Genomic DNA, 14,840 nt, shown 5'->3' on the forward strand with positions numbered 1-14,840 from the left:
AATTCGCACTTTCGTGGGAGTAAGAAGACCTAAAAATGGCAGCTTCCATAAGCGAGCAGATGCAGTGTTTTAAATGCTTTTTTTTTATCTCGAATAAATACTTCCTAGATTTCAGTAAACAGCAGCTGATAAATAAGTTTTGCACATGGAAAATAGAACAATTTTGACCTCCTGGATTTAGTCTGTCCCTGGCCGTGGCACCAGCGTACAACACTGTGATGGAAGAGGTGAGTATGGCCGTTTAGAACTGCACCAACATCTTGGTCAGAAGCTTGAGTTCCCTCAGCTGCTTTAGGGAGAACAGCCTCTGCTGGGCGTTTTTGACGAGGGAGCCAAAATTTGAGGTCCCAGGTGATGGTGGTGCCCAGGAAGCGGAAGGAGTCCATGACAGAGATGGGGGAGTTTGTGAGGGTGAGGGGGCACCGTGGGACTGTGACTTTCTTCAACTCCACCATCATCTCCTTTGTCTTCTGGGTGTTAAGTTCCAGATTGTTGCGGTTGCACCAGGACACCAGCCGGTCCACCTGCCTCTTGTAGGCAGACTCGTCACCATCCGAGATAAGCCCGGTGAGAGTGGTGTTGTCCGCAAATTTGATCAGTTTTACAGATTGATGACAAAGAGAAGAGCCAGGGGGAAAGTATGCAGCCGTGAAATGGTCCAAGTGTCTGGAACAGTCTACCCCAGCCGCACATGCTGCTTCCGGTCCATCAGGAAGTCTGTGATACACTTTCAGAGGGAGTCGGGCATGTTGAGGTAGGAGAACTTGTCCTGGGGTAGATGATGGAGTTGAAGGCAGAACTGAAGTCCACGAACAGGATCCTGGCGTAGGTTACCGGGAAGTCCAGATGCTGCAGAATTGAGTGAAGTGCCAGCTTGACTGCGACCGGTCTACAGACCTGTTGGCTCTGTAGACAAACTGCAGCGGGTCCAGGATGTGCATGAGGTGATTGGCTTGAGGTGGGGCAGGATCAGGCGCTCCAAAGACATTACGGCCTGCAATCACTGGCTTCTTGGAGACAAGGAAAATAGTGGAGGGTTTGAAACGGGTTGGCACATGGTATCACTCCAGGGAGGTGTTGAAAATATCAGTGAAAAAGGAAGCCAGCTCATCCGCACATTGTCTCAGAGCGTAGGGGGAGATATTGTTGGGTCCGGAGGCTTTGTTGGGGTCATTACGTGCACATCCTGCTCGTGGAGTTTCAGAGCGGAGGTGAAGACAATTGTGATGTCATTGGGGTTTATATCCGTTTTAAAATAAAGTCTCCAATTTATTTCCCCTCCCCTTATGCAAAAAGCAAATGACAATGACAATGACCCCCCCCCCCCCACCTTCCAGCTAAGATTTACTTTGTTTTACAGTATATACCTACTGCATTCTCACCACCAAAATTAATGGCAATTGTATTTGTCCTCACTTCTCTGTTCACACTTCAGTGTTAAAGTGAGTGTGACTTGTTCCATTGGTATAAAAGTGTTCTGTTGTGTTTTCTAGTAAGCACTAAAAAAGGCCAAAGTCACTTCCTGTCTACCAAAGCACTGCTGAAGTTCTTCCTTTTTAAAATCATGTTGAATTTGTGGTGGGACACAGTGACAACACGCACACACACAACACGCATGCACACACACACACACACACACGCGCACACACACACTAGTGTGACTGTGTTTGATGTGGAGCCAATATTAGCCCATTTGATATTTCACAACTGACTTTGTGTTGTGGGAAATGTTTCTTTTCATGTAACTTTCCGGTATATTGTGTCTTTACCTGGTACTATGCTTGTGTTTTGCCATTTGTTTTGATTTCATAATGACCATTTCTAAACCGGATGATAATTTCACAGATAAACATTTTGCCAATAAAGGAGAAATAGTATGCATTTTGTTCACAATTTAAAAGAGTTCCCAGTACAGATGCACAATAACAGTTTTTTTCCCACTGTTAGAAATAACCTATAATTTTAGATTGTTTTTAACGGGACAAGCCGAAAGGAAAAGAAGAAGATATCAAGGGCCTTCAACAATTTCCAGGCCAACGACCCCCAAACCGATGGAAAGCTGGAGCAGGGAGCCCCTACTTATGTATATTGTATGTAATTGTATTTTGTATCAAACTGGTCATACAATATAATTGCTTTTTATTCAATTAAAATATAATTAAAATTTAATAAGTATTATATCAATATCATATCATCATTTATTATCATATATCATATGTAATATAAGTATAAAACTGCCTTTTTTATTGTCACTATACAATGAGATTGACATTTTTCTTTTTTTTATTGTGCAATCAATACTATAGCATTAGTTACTCAATTAACTTGAATAATACACAGGTTCAAATATTCTATTTATTCTATTTATTTTTTAAACAATAAAAGAATGGGTGATCATGCATATTAATGTTTATTTAAAGATATTTGAATCTGTGCTTCCGCATAAGGCCAAGCCACCCCCGCTGCTCCTCTGTCGGCTTGAGATGCTCAGCGAGTCCGCTGCTTTGTTGGCCGCTGGGTCTTGCCGCGAGCGTCGCAGTTACGAACTCAAATTCGCTGGTTGGTCGTAATTTCTGTAGGAAAACAGAACAAAGTGGTATTTACTGATGCGAGGCTGAAATCAGGATTTGTACAATTCTAAGTTATGCAGATTGATGACTCAAAACACAGTCCACAAGTTGTCCCAATCCGAGCAAAACATGACCTTTTTTTTGTTTTGTTTACTCTGGTGAAGGTTTTTGTGTATAATCTTACTCACAAACACAAAAACAGCAATGAAAACATGACATTATTTTGTCCGAGGGTAAGCGGCCATAAAATGGCCGTAAACCACATCAAAGTTAGTATCGCGCGTACGGCCGCCTTTGTGTCATGAGTCATAAATCCTCCAGTTCGACAAGAATAAATCCGTGAGTGAGACGGTTGTCATCTGGCACCGTGGCAGCACACTCGTGACTCATCTTCCCCTGTTGTTAAACACTAGCGATCAAAACCGAAATGTCCAATATTGCTTTCGAATCACCTGATGGTATGAATACGAAACTTATGAGAGTGCATCAGGCCTTTTACATGGCCACATTAAGCATGGAAGCCTGCCCAGCTCCTGCCAAGGTACTTATAATAATAATAAGGATAATGTAATGTTTAAACAGGATATGAGTGCTGAAATGTCTTTCGTCCCAAAAGAGTTCCTGGTGGAATTTTGGACGTGATTGTTGGGCGTCTCCAGAAGCTGGAAGCAAATTCTGGTGCCCATATCGAATTTTAAACAAAACAAAAAAAAATTAGGCTAAATGCATTCCTCTCATACCCATTTGTTGTAATAATTCATTCATTGTCATGGGTGTGTGTTCTGGTTATTGTCTTCCCCCTGTCTCGTACACACCTGCTCCTGAGAGCATCTTCACCACCTGTGCCTCGTTCCCCCTAATTACCCCTTGCATTTAACCTCGTGTCTCATTCTTTCAAGTCGCCAGTTCGTTGTACCTTGTCGTGGCGTTCCAGCATTCCTTCTTTCCACGTCACTGAGTCACCGTAAGCCTAGACCCTGTTCCGATTATCGACCTTGCCTTTTTGCCTCACGTTTTTAGATACTGTTGACTTTTCGGATTGCCTACCTCTCTTTTTTTAAACTGTCCATTTGTAGTGGAGTCGTGCATTTTTGGGTCCCATCCTCTGTTCTGTTCATGACATTAATAATTTGGAAAAAATTACAATAAATTATTACTTTCATCCATCCATTTTCTTCACCCATTAACCTAGGGTTGCGGGCTGATGGAGCCTATCCCAGCTATCTTCGGGCGGGAGGCGGGGTACACCCTGAACTGGTCGCCAGCCAAACAAACAACCATTCACACCTACAGGCAATTTAGTTACTGGTTACTTTCCACATTCCAAAAATGATCATGGTGGGTTTATTGAACACCCTAAATTGTCCGTAGGTGTGAATGATTGTTTGTCCATAAAACCTGCGATTGGCTGGCGCCCAGTTCAAGGTGTACCCCACCTCTCGCCCAAAGTCCAGCACACCCTCGAGACGATAAGCGGTACAGAGAATGGCTATTTATACAACTGGGAAGCTACTTTTTAATCACCCTATAGACAATTAATAATGTAAAAATGTTACTTAAAACATTGCGTGTACAGTTAATAAAGGCTTTATGATGGGGAAAGTTTGGGCTCAGGAATGAATTATTACAAACAGAATTGATCTTAGGAGGAAATTTTGTTTTGAAAGTGAACCATATTAAAGTTTGACCAGCGTCACGGAACAGATTGTGGTCCCACTTGGAGGTACCACTTTATTTCGAGAAAGTTGGGAAATTCCTCATTTCACACACAAAAACACCCACCATCTGCAACATTATACACACAGTTGTTGAAGCACGACTGAAAAGTGAGTGTACGGGTGTGCATTTACTCAACACACTCAGCCAAAGCCTGGAGCCTTGGATTAGTTTGCTCTGCTTGGATGGAGCCCAGGAATCAAAGTGTGCTGTGAGCATAGACGGCCATTCATTGCCGTGATGTGAAGGGGCACTTTAAAGCGCACCACGGACTGGTCGCCAGCCAATTGCATGGCACATAAAGACAAACAATAGACTGTACTGTTAGGCATTTTGGAAATTCTACAGTTATTTCCCACATACCATACAGTAAAAGTACTTTAAAGTGATTATACAGTAATGAATTATAGTTGCCACTGCACCATGGGATTTTGATTGACATCACACAGAGTTACTATACTTTCATGAATGGATGTTAATTATTGTAAAACAAAATATGTAGGCACAAAAATACCATAACATGGTGTATATCAATTTGAAATTTCACTCGCGGGATTTCAAGCAGACTTGGACAAACTTAGCAAAGTACTATATCAATCATTTTATTATGAAATCAACATTTTACTGTGCCATTTCACAAAAAAAGTATTGGATTAGACAATTTTCTGTAATAACAATAAATTAGTGGAGGCGCAGAATGCTCTGCTAAGTTTGAAAGCAGCAGAATTGTGAAGCTGTGTGTTTCCCAGCATGCATTGCGCCATACAATGTTTGAACTGTTGCCATGATAAAAGCATTAATCCTTAATGTTCATGGACAACAACGATTAACGTAAAACTGATTGTGTGTCTTTATGTTACCTGTAGTTTGTTGAATGTGTGTCTTATTTAACTCTTGCGTTACATTTACTGTATGTTCCACTTTAGAATGAATGACATCCTGGTCAGTTCTGCTCAATGCTAAATGAACCTGAACCATGAAGCGTTACCTGGTGAGTTAACAGCTGCATTAGATGCAAGCGTGTTCTCCCTTGTGATTGCTCAATTTGGCCTACTTCTTCTGCAAGCCAAAAGAGCTCCCGTTTTCCTTGTGTGTCTCATCAGCACCACAATGAATAAAAACATTGGTTTAAAAAATATATAGTAAATCTCTCTATATAGTGTATGACATCAAACAAAATCCCATGATGCAGTGGAAACTATATTTAATTAAAATCTAATATATTCTATAATATATGGTATGTGGTGGAAAAAAAACTGGAGAATTTACAGCAATGTCTAAGTGCACTGTAATACAGTATATGCCCAAAATTTCCCAGCATGCATTGTAATATTCCTGGCTGCAGTGTTTAAGCATTTTGTTGTAAATAAGAAAATACAACTTTACAAGAAAGAGAATGCTCATAAAATCTATTGTGTAGAAATATTGTTGTATATGCTTCTATTATATACACGTGGTGTGGTGGTCATAGTATGTTCCCATGGGCGAAAGCTCATTGTACAGGTGAAGAGACAGGAGCCAATTGCTGCTTTTGCAGAGTGTCACCTGATTCAGGTAAGCTAATCAACAATAAATACTGATCAATAAATGCACTTGAGTAATGACTCCAGAATTTTTTTTAACAGTAACTGTTGCCAGTAAGTTACTGTAATTCATGTTTATCGTAACTTACCGTTAACCCTAAATGTCTAACAATGTGAGTGCCAATCAGTCTTCAGGACACATATGGACAACAACAATCACACTCACATCAACGCGTATGGTAATTCAGCCTTAAAATGAAGCTAACATGCTAACATGTTCACACAGCCAACAATAATAAAAGAAACATTGAGCAACATTGACTGCGGCTTGAAAGCATCTAACGAGGCTGCTGCCTAGTCAGCATGTTAAGGTTGTTGAGACCTCATTTATACTGTATTTGACTCTTATTTTCCAAAATGTACACATCGCTATAAATAGCAGTGGCAAGCGGAGCTTTGGCTGACGGCCACATGCGGCGAGTGCGCGTCTGCTGTGGCGTGGGCCACCGTTCACATCAAGTCCGGGCAGGCGTGTCGACTTTATGGACGACCTCAGTATGTTGTTTCACGGCCACGCTTAGAGGCCAATTACTGCCAGTCATGAGGGGGAGCCTTTATGGGCGCGTCATCCCCTCGCATTCAAAGGGCAACCGCAAGTAGTGACAGCAGCACCAAGGCAACACTCATTGTACTAAATCATTTTGTGTTTAAAACAGAACAACTCCTTTGCCACTTTTTTTTTCCCCCCAAACTTCTTTCTGCCGCAAGGAACCAAAAGGAAAACATACACTGGCTGTCAAAAGTTGGGGTCACACAGATCATTTCTGGTTTTCCATGAAAACATACAGTTGTACTCAGACACTACCTTTCAATGGTTTGTGGGTCACCGAGAAATGTTTGTTTTTTGTTTTGAAAAAAGCATTGTGTTTTTATCATTAACAATCTATAGACTGTAATTCTCAGCAAATGTAATTTAAAATGAAAAAAACTATGCTTTTCTGTAAAAACTAAGGACATTTTTAAGTGAAACCAAACTTTGAAAGTAGTGTACGTAAATAATATACCCATTTTCATGACCAATCCTCCAAAATTATCCTCAAATTTTGAAGCCATGTTCCACCCACATTAAGTGGCATCGATCATCTCTCGAGTATACCTGTTCCCAGTTGGAGCTTGTTTGGACAAATTCCCAAGTAGGTGTTTGTCAAAGTACGAGCCCTGGAATTCACCTAAAATGGCAAGCTCAAACTTAAATGGCTGCTTTCCTGTTCATTTTCGCTAATGGTGCTTTGAGACTTGTTCATGCGTCGTATCATGATAGACATGTTCACATGATTTTGTGTGGAATGGTGAAAATAGTGTCTAACGCTGATTTTATTATTACTATTTTTATTTTTTGGAAACTTTCCATGGGGCACTACTGATGGAATTTGCCCAAAGTAGCTGCTTCAAACCTAAATTGCTGACGTTCTGTTCTATTTCAAGGAGCACGACGGATGGAATTGAACCAAATTTACTGCTTCCCACCAAAATGGCCGACTTTCTGTTTAATTTGGGGCACTGTGTCCTGTTATGATAGACATTTTCATGTGGCTCGGTCAGACTGGTGTTGGAGCTCATCTTTAAAATGCTTCGCATCATTGGCAAGTGTAACGAGGTAATTGATTTTTTTCGTGTTTTTAAAAAGACAATTGTACGGTGGCCTGGAAGTACAAAACAATATAACAAATTGTGAAACACTTTTACATTCCAGAAAACACATGAACAAAAGCAGAAACAAATTACAATTGAGACAGCCCGGAAAGGGAACATCCCATTTCACAGACATTCTTAGACATCCCACCCCCTTTCTCAGCAAGACCCGCCTTGCTTCAACGTGATTGGCTCCTGCATCGCGGGAAAGGAAAGGCTACGCAGATGGAACGAAATGTCCATCCCAAATAGCGATTGTGTGGATGGACGCCCTAAACAGCGAGTCTGTATAGGCGTTTGATGCTGTACATTCAATATATTGTACTTGATCACATTTATTAAACCATAAAAAAATAGATTAAGAGTTAAGGAAGAAGCAGGTTGTTAAAAAAAGAGGATGCAGGCGAGAATTAAAGGGAAAGTGTGGCTATATGCAAGGAAGCTACGAATATCTGGGAAATTTCCGGGTTGTCTCAATTTGTTTCGTCTTTTGTAAAAGTGGTTTTGCTTTTGTTAATGTGTTTTCTGAAATGTAAAAGTGTTTCAAAATTTGTTATATTGTTTTGCACTTCCAGGCCACCGTACAGTTGACTGTATTTTGTCCTAATGTTACAAAGGATATTGTGTTCCTTTATACATATTTTTCACACGGTTTGATGACTGCAAAAAGCGTCTGATGGTCCAAAATAAAATGAGCCACCCGTCTGAATCCGTCTCGTCTGTTCATTGGGCTGAGGAACAGCTCCAGTAGCGGTGACCTCGTATGGGGTGAGTCAATTCAGCAGGCTTTTTCAATGCCTTCACAAAATAGAAAAAGGCATGGGAATTTCCCGTGTTGATCAAGGACAAACAGCTGATAGCACAGGGGAAGTGAGTCAGTGGCAGCACTTGTTGAGGCAGGCACTTATTGTATGCCTCCCTCTGATGTGCGTTTGACTACTCTGGCGGCAACATACGGGCATTGCTGGAGGTTTTGAACTAAAGACAAATGCAACATTTCTCTCACAGGCAAAAAAACAACAACAAAAAAAACTCTGGTAGATGTCAGCGTATGTCATTTTCCTGCTTGAACCCTGACATTAGCGTTTTTGCGGTCATGCATCTGTTGTACGCATGTCGCTACACTGCGAAGCAATACATGCTGTGTAAGAGCAGCATAACAGTATTTCCTCAACATTTACTGGCTATTTAAGAACTGACTTAAAAAGGACATGATGGAAAAGTGACGTTTGAATGTGTTGCATACAAATACAGTGAGCAGATAAGAAAATATATATTTTCCCACAAAACTAATGCCATGATAATACGCCTCAATAGAAGTTTGACTATGACTAATCTAAAGTGTTGAAAATGGCTTGCTGTCTTTGTTGATGCAATGTTAATGGCTCAACAAATATGCAGCTTTTTTGGTTTCCTGAAAAGTTATGGTTTTGCAAGTGCAAAGGTTCTGTCCGACATGAGCGATGCTATGTAACAAAATATTAGCTTTATTAATGCCACCTGAGTGCTTTGATCAATTAACATATGCTATGTACAGACGAACATGTCAGAATTCAGAATCATCTTTATTCACCGAGTATGTCAAAAACGCACGAAGAATTTGTCCCCGGTAGTTGGAGACGCTCTGGTACGACAACAGGCGGTCAATTGACAGAGAATACTTTTGAGGCATAAACACATTGAGAAAAAAAAAAAAAAAAAAAAAAAAAAAAACAGTTACTGAGCAATAAAAGGTTGCCAATAATATGGTAATGTCGGCATGTTGCAATGGGTCCAGGGTCAATTTGACCCAGGGTAAGTTCAGTCATACATTTCTAAAAAAAAAAAAAAAAGAAAGAAATTGTATGTCACACATTTGAAAAAAATCCCAATTAACATTGTCTATATCTTACTATTAACTCAAATATCTGAGTGCAAGAGTGCTAGAGCCCATCCCAGCTATCATCGGGCAGGAGGTGGGTGCACCCTGAACTGGTTGCCAGCCAATTGCAGGGCACAAACAAACAACCAACCATTCGCACTCACACCTACGACAATTAAGAGTCTACTACGCATGTTTTTTTTTTTTTGGGGGGGGGGGGGGGGGGATGTGGGAGGAAACCGGAGTGGCTGGAGAAAACCCACCCAGGCACAGGGAGAAGATGCGAACTCCACACAGGCAGGGCTGGGATTTGAACCCCGGTCCTCAGAACTGTGAGACAGATGCTCTAACCAGTCGGCCACCGTGTCCTGAAATAAACCGTTTTTGTTAAACCATATATGTTTATTACACTTATTTGTTAAAAATATCCTTATTGTTAAAAAAAAAACATTGATTAATTTCCTATAAATTATCTATTTTGATTATTTTAATTTCTTTTAATTTGTAACATCTTACATAATGAGAAAGAATCTTTTTAGTTAGTTGTTAGTTGTATTCATTTAAATATGAAATATGATAGTAACATCATGTCAGGTTGTGTGTGTGTGTGTTTGATATACTTAACCAGCAGGTGGCAGTGGAAATTGCAGCGCCACGGAACAGGCAATGACTGGCACAAATACTTGCATCCCTCTTTTATCTCACACTGTGAATCACGTCACCGTGGAATGACACACGGCCTGTCAACGTCGGTGGCCTCCTTTTTTTTTTTTTTTTTTTTTTTTATTTTTATTTTTTTTTAATCATTGATTGCCTCTCAGTAGAATGACATGCTAAAACTCTGCCAGTCAGTCAATCCGGGATTAACGGCCTCCTCAATGCTGACGTACATGCGCAGATGCTGGGCCCTTTCACATACAACATTTCCCACTGACAGTAATTCTATTTGGAATACATTTCAAACAATCACAAAAGTATCATGAATACTAATTACTTAGTATTCAAAAGGTTAATACTTGTACAGCCAATGTTTTAAGGCAGTGATTCTCGACGTGTGGTACATGGGTTTCCCTCTAAGCGAAATCTGAATCAGTTAATTAAATGTTCAAACTGGGAATAATTTGGTGGTGCTTTGAGATACCTTGTGATGCCTTGATCAATTAGGTTTTTTCTAAATACGAGCCATCGCTTGGCCATTTTTTTTTGTCTTGACATACGAGCAAAAATTTGAGGTAAGAGGGCGCTCCAGACCCCTACCACTGGATGGCGCCAGCAAACTCCACAACATTCGGCCACCATCAATTAACTTAGGTTTCCTTGCAGTGGAAGGATAGAATCAATTGGTGGGGGTAATGCGCCATTAAGCCGGTTTGCCAATCGCCAATAGACCCCATAGAAGAAGACCAAGGACGCGCAATACATGAGGTACAGTCATGGTTTGTGCCTGCATTTTCTGTTTTCCATCTTATGTAGACAGCAAATGTTATTACTGTTTATTATTATTTTTTTTTATATACAGTACAAAATTGTTGGGTGCAATTTTTCCTGTGGAAAAAACGTTCTAAAAAACTAATTGTGGTGGGGATTGGAAGTGATTGATTTCATTTCCATTCATTTCAATGGAAAAAGATGTTTTGAGATACAATTTTTTTTGAGATACCAACATGATCCTCAAAGGAATTAAACTCGTATCTCAAGGTACCACTGTACCTCAGTGGCAGAACTGTATTCAGTACAGTACATTTGTTAAATTTAATTCAGCTGTGTTTATGTACAATACAGTTTACATTTAATCTCTTAGATTAAATGATAATGTGTTTTCCAGTGTTTGTTTAGGTAATTGTTTTCCTTACTTTCAGTGCAATACATTTTAACTATAAATAATTTAACACATTCACTGCCATTGACGGCTTTAGAAGTCAAATATCCATGTTAACTGGGAAGGCTGGCAGCGAATGAGTTAAGTGCAGATTTTAAATTTCCTATATTTAAGCGCCTGTGCATAATGTTACAGTGGATTACAGTAACATTACTTTTTGGGAATAAAACCTCCACCTCATTTTATGATGAGCACTTCGCCTACTACGCTACTGTATTTTAATGGTGGTCATTATGGTGGCTATGTATTTGTTTTAGGTGGTATTTGGTGTAAAATTTTCGAAAACCACTGTTTTAAGGAAAACATCTAACAATATGTTAAGTTATGTTGAGGGTCAAGTACAACTAAGATTTTTTTTTTTTAATTATAAAATTCATCAACCATTTTTGTTCTTTTAAAAATATATATTTTTATAAAAAAATTGTAGAAATGTTTTTCAATTTTCAACCCGATCCTAAAAGGGACTAAAAGGGAGCAATGCCTAATTTATAACCTTTCTCTTGTCAAAGATAGACACACACACTCACACACACACACACACACACACACACTCACACACACACACATACTTTTTTTGTAAATTGAAATTGGATTTTTGTGGGGGGGGAAAAACATAGCGCCCAGGCCTAAGAGTCTTGTACTCTTCCTGCTATGACATCCATTAGCATGATGTGGTCCAGTTACATAGTGGGAAGCAAGGAGCCCCGTTTCTTGTTGTGTCTGGTGCCACCGTGGGCACAACACTCTTACTTATTCATGATGCCCGATCAGCAAGTCCTGCAGGTGGATCAAACTGCTCGTCCATTTTTAATGTGGAAAGCCCCTTCGTGGGACATAAATGTCACAGCATTCACTTAACTAACACAGTCACCAAGGAAATACATATTCATCTTGGCAATGAAAAGGCAATTTCATCATGTCAGTATCATATTACAAGATTGGTGGTGGTTGTACTAAGTCAACCTAGCAAATAACCACCCTTGTGTTCTGTATACAATGAGGGTAGGAAATATTACACATACTACACATCCAAAAAGAAAAGAAACCAGCGTCTTCATTCCTTTTGTGTCTATTTTTTATAATGTTGGGTAAGATAAATCCAACATTAAATTGGTCCTTCGAGCCGGATGTCAACACACCCGAGGATTCCAGTTGTGGAGCCGACTTCCAGTTAAGAGACCGTGGCCACGGCAAGTAAGACCCTTTACGGGACTAGTCTTCGTTCTCCTCAACTGGGATCTGAAGGTTGACGACAATCCACAGGATTGAAGACGACTGGTGAGTTAAATTTAAAAAAAACATTTTAGGAAAAAGGATTAAAGAGTGAGTGAATTGCGTGACAAAGAAGTCTGCGGCAGAATAAACCTTGTGTAATACTAGTCACTGGCAAGTGGTAAGAGGGACGGCGGAGTCCGACATAATCCGCGAGGACGGCGGAGTCCTGTACGTACTTAAATTCCGTGTTTAATAAATAAAGAAACTAGGAAAAATTCGTGGCGAATTATGTATTACTCGTGCACTCGCTGTAGTTGTCTCGCCATGCTGCACTATTTGCATATACTGGCCACTCATGCCAGAGTAGCATCTGCTCCATTTGCACACTGATTGAGGAGTATCTGTAACATTTGCACAACCATTGTCCCAGATTATCGCACTACTCGTCACTTTAAACCGCATACACTCCTTGAAGTCTCAGCGCCCTTTGCACAACGGTCATTGCACCGGACTATTGCGATATTAGTCATTCGAACTGAACTAACCCTAACTCCTTGTGGGACAGCTGGATGGACGTTTTTGGTAAATACAAAACCCTAATTTCACCAATATTGATATCAATTGCTGTTTTTGCAGCCATTCTGACATTGTGTGGATGTTATTTTACCCCATGCATTCGGGCTTTAATCAGTAGATTAATCACCACAGCAATTACCCACATGGAACCGTATGGAGCAGATGTATCCTTTATTGGAGGTTGATAATAATGACGATGATGATGATGATGATGTTGTTTTACCTGATTTGTTTCCTGATCCAGGTAATTCCGATGTTTAAACTACAACATTCATGTATGACAAGTTTACTCTGAGTGTAAATGTATTTGTTTCATAAAAATGATTCTACAGTTAAAAAATCGAAATGAAGTGACTGTAAAATGATATGAGAATTTGTGCAAATACATGATAAACAGGAGGGAAATGTTAAATATATTGTAGAAGTTATCATTTATTTGCTTAGCTTGCATTAGTATTATGGACGATTTTGAGAAAGGGAGATGTCTCGCCTTCAAGAAGATGACTCAGCAGGAATCATCAGAGAGAAGGACGTGGCCGGGACGTGGCAGGTGTTGGTCCCATGTTTTCACCTTGAAACCCTACCCTTAGTGTGTTGTGTCTTGTAGCTTAGTACGTTATGTCTTGTAAACTTAGAAACCTCCCTATTTTCAAATAAATGCAGGAGCGACAGGAGAGATTGTTTAGAGCGTGTTGAGAGGCTGTGATCTGAACAATCTCCCAAACGCCCTCCTCATGAGAAAAAGAAACCAGCGTCTTCATTCCTTTTGTGTCTATTTTTTATAATGTTGGGTAAGATAAATCCAACAACGATGGATGGATAAACTTATACGGCACCTTTCAAAGGACCCATAGCAACTTTATATTGACTCACAGAAAAATCGAATTGTATCTATAAACAAGTGTCCCAACTTGTGAGTTTTTCCTTCACTAGCTCAATTTCAAATGAGATTTTATGATGATACTACACACGAGCCCAAAGGCCAGAGGACTACTGCTGGGAAAGGCTAAAAACACAATACCCCCCCCCCGCACCCTTCAAATGTCTACTTTTGCATGTGAACTTGATATTCAGTGTCTGCATCTGTCCATGAAAGCACACCGGCACGATAGGAATTACCTTACAGTTTAATTCAAATTAAAAACATAAACATTATTTCATGAGCAAGCGCATTGATTGCTGTAATGCATCTTCAGCTGCAGGACTGCTGACAATTGGAATAACTCAGTATATTAATCCCGTCAACTTGATCTAATGAAATGGATGCATACGAATAATGTGAGTAACTAGAGATTACACCCAAATTTCCATACACGTTGAATGCTGAAGAGCTGATGTCGAACGGAACTGCAGTTGAATTGAACAAATAAATAAAGAGCGGCACGGTGGGCGACTGGTTAGAGCGCCTGCCTCGCAGTTCTGAGGATCGGGGTTCAAATCCCAGCCCCGCCTGTGTGGAGTTTGCATGTTCTCCCCGTGCCTGCGTGGGTTTTCTCCGGGCACTCCGGTTTCCTCCCACATCCCAAAAACATGCGTAGTAGGTTAATTGACGACTCTAAATTCAATGAATGTGTGTGCGAATGCTTATTTGTTTATATGTGCCCTGCGATCGGCTGGCAACCAGTTCAGGGTGTACCCCGCCTCCTGCCCAAAGATAGCTGGGATAGGCTCCAGCACTCCCGCGACCCTTGTGAGGATTAGCGGCTCGGAAAATGGAGGGATGGAAATAAATAAAGAAACATTCTGAGTATAATACTGATAAAATCTTAATTTAATTGTTGAAGGTATATATTTTTAAAACAGTTGTC

General features: G+C 40.2%; 1 protein-coding gene across 1 annotated transcript in view; it reads right to left on the reverse strand.

The window, feature by feature from the left end:
- Nucleotides 1-2,394: 2,394 nt before the first annotated feature.
- adora1b (adenosine A1 receptor b) overlaps nt 2,395-14,840 on the reverse strand; it is a 28,843-nt gene continuing 16,397 nt past the window's right edge. The window contains exon 3 of the transcript XR_009790616.1: nt 2,395-2,573. The gene's annotated coding sequence lies outside the window, so the exon portion shown is untranslated. The remainder of the gene's footprint in view (nt 2,574-14,840) is intronic.

The sequence above is a fragment of the Phyllopteryx taeniolatus genome, chromosome 1, assembly GCF_024500385.1.
Source record: "Phyllopteryx taeniolatus isolate TA_2022b chromosome 1, UOR_Ptae_1.2, whole genome shotgun sequence".
NCBI classification, from domain to species: Eukaryota; Metazoa; Chordata; class Actinopteri; order Syngnathiformes; family Syngnathidae; genus Phyllopteryx; species Phyllopteryx taeniolatus.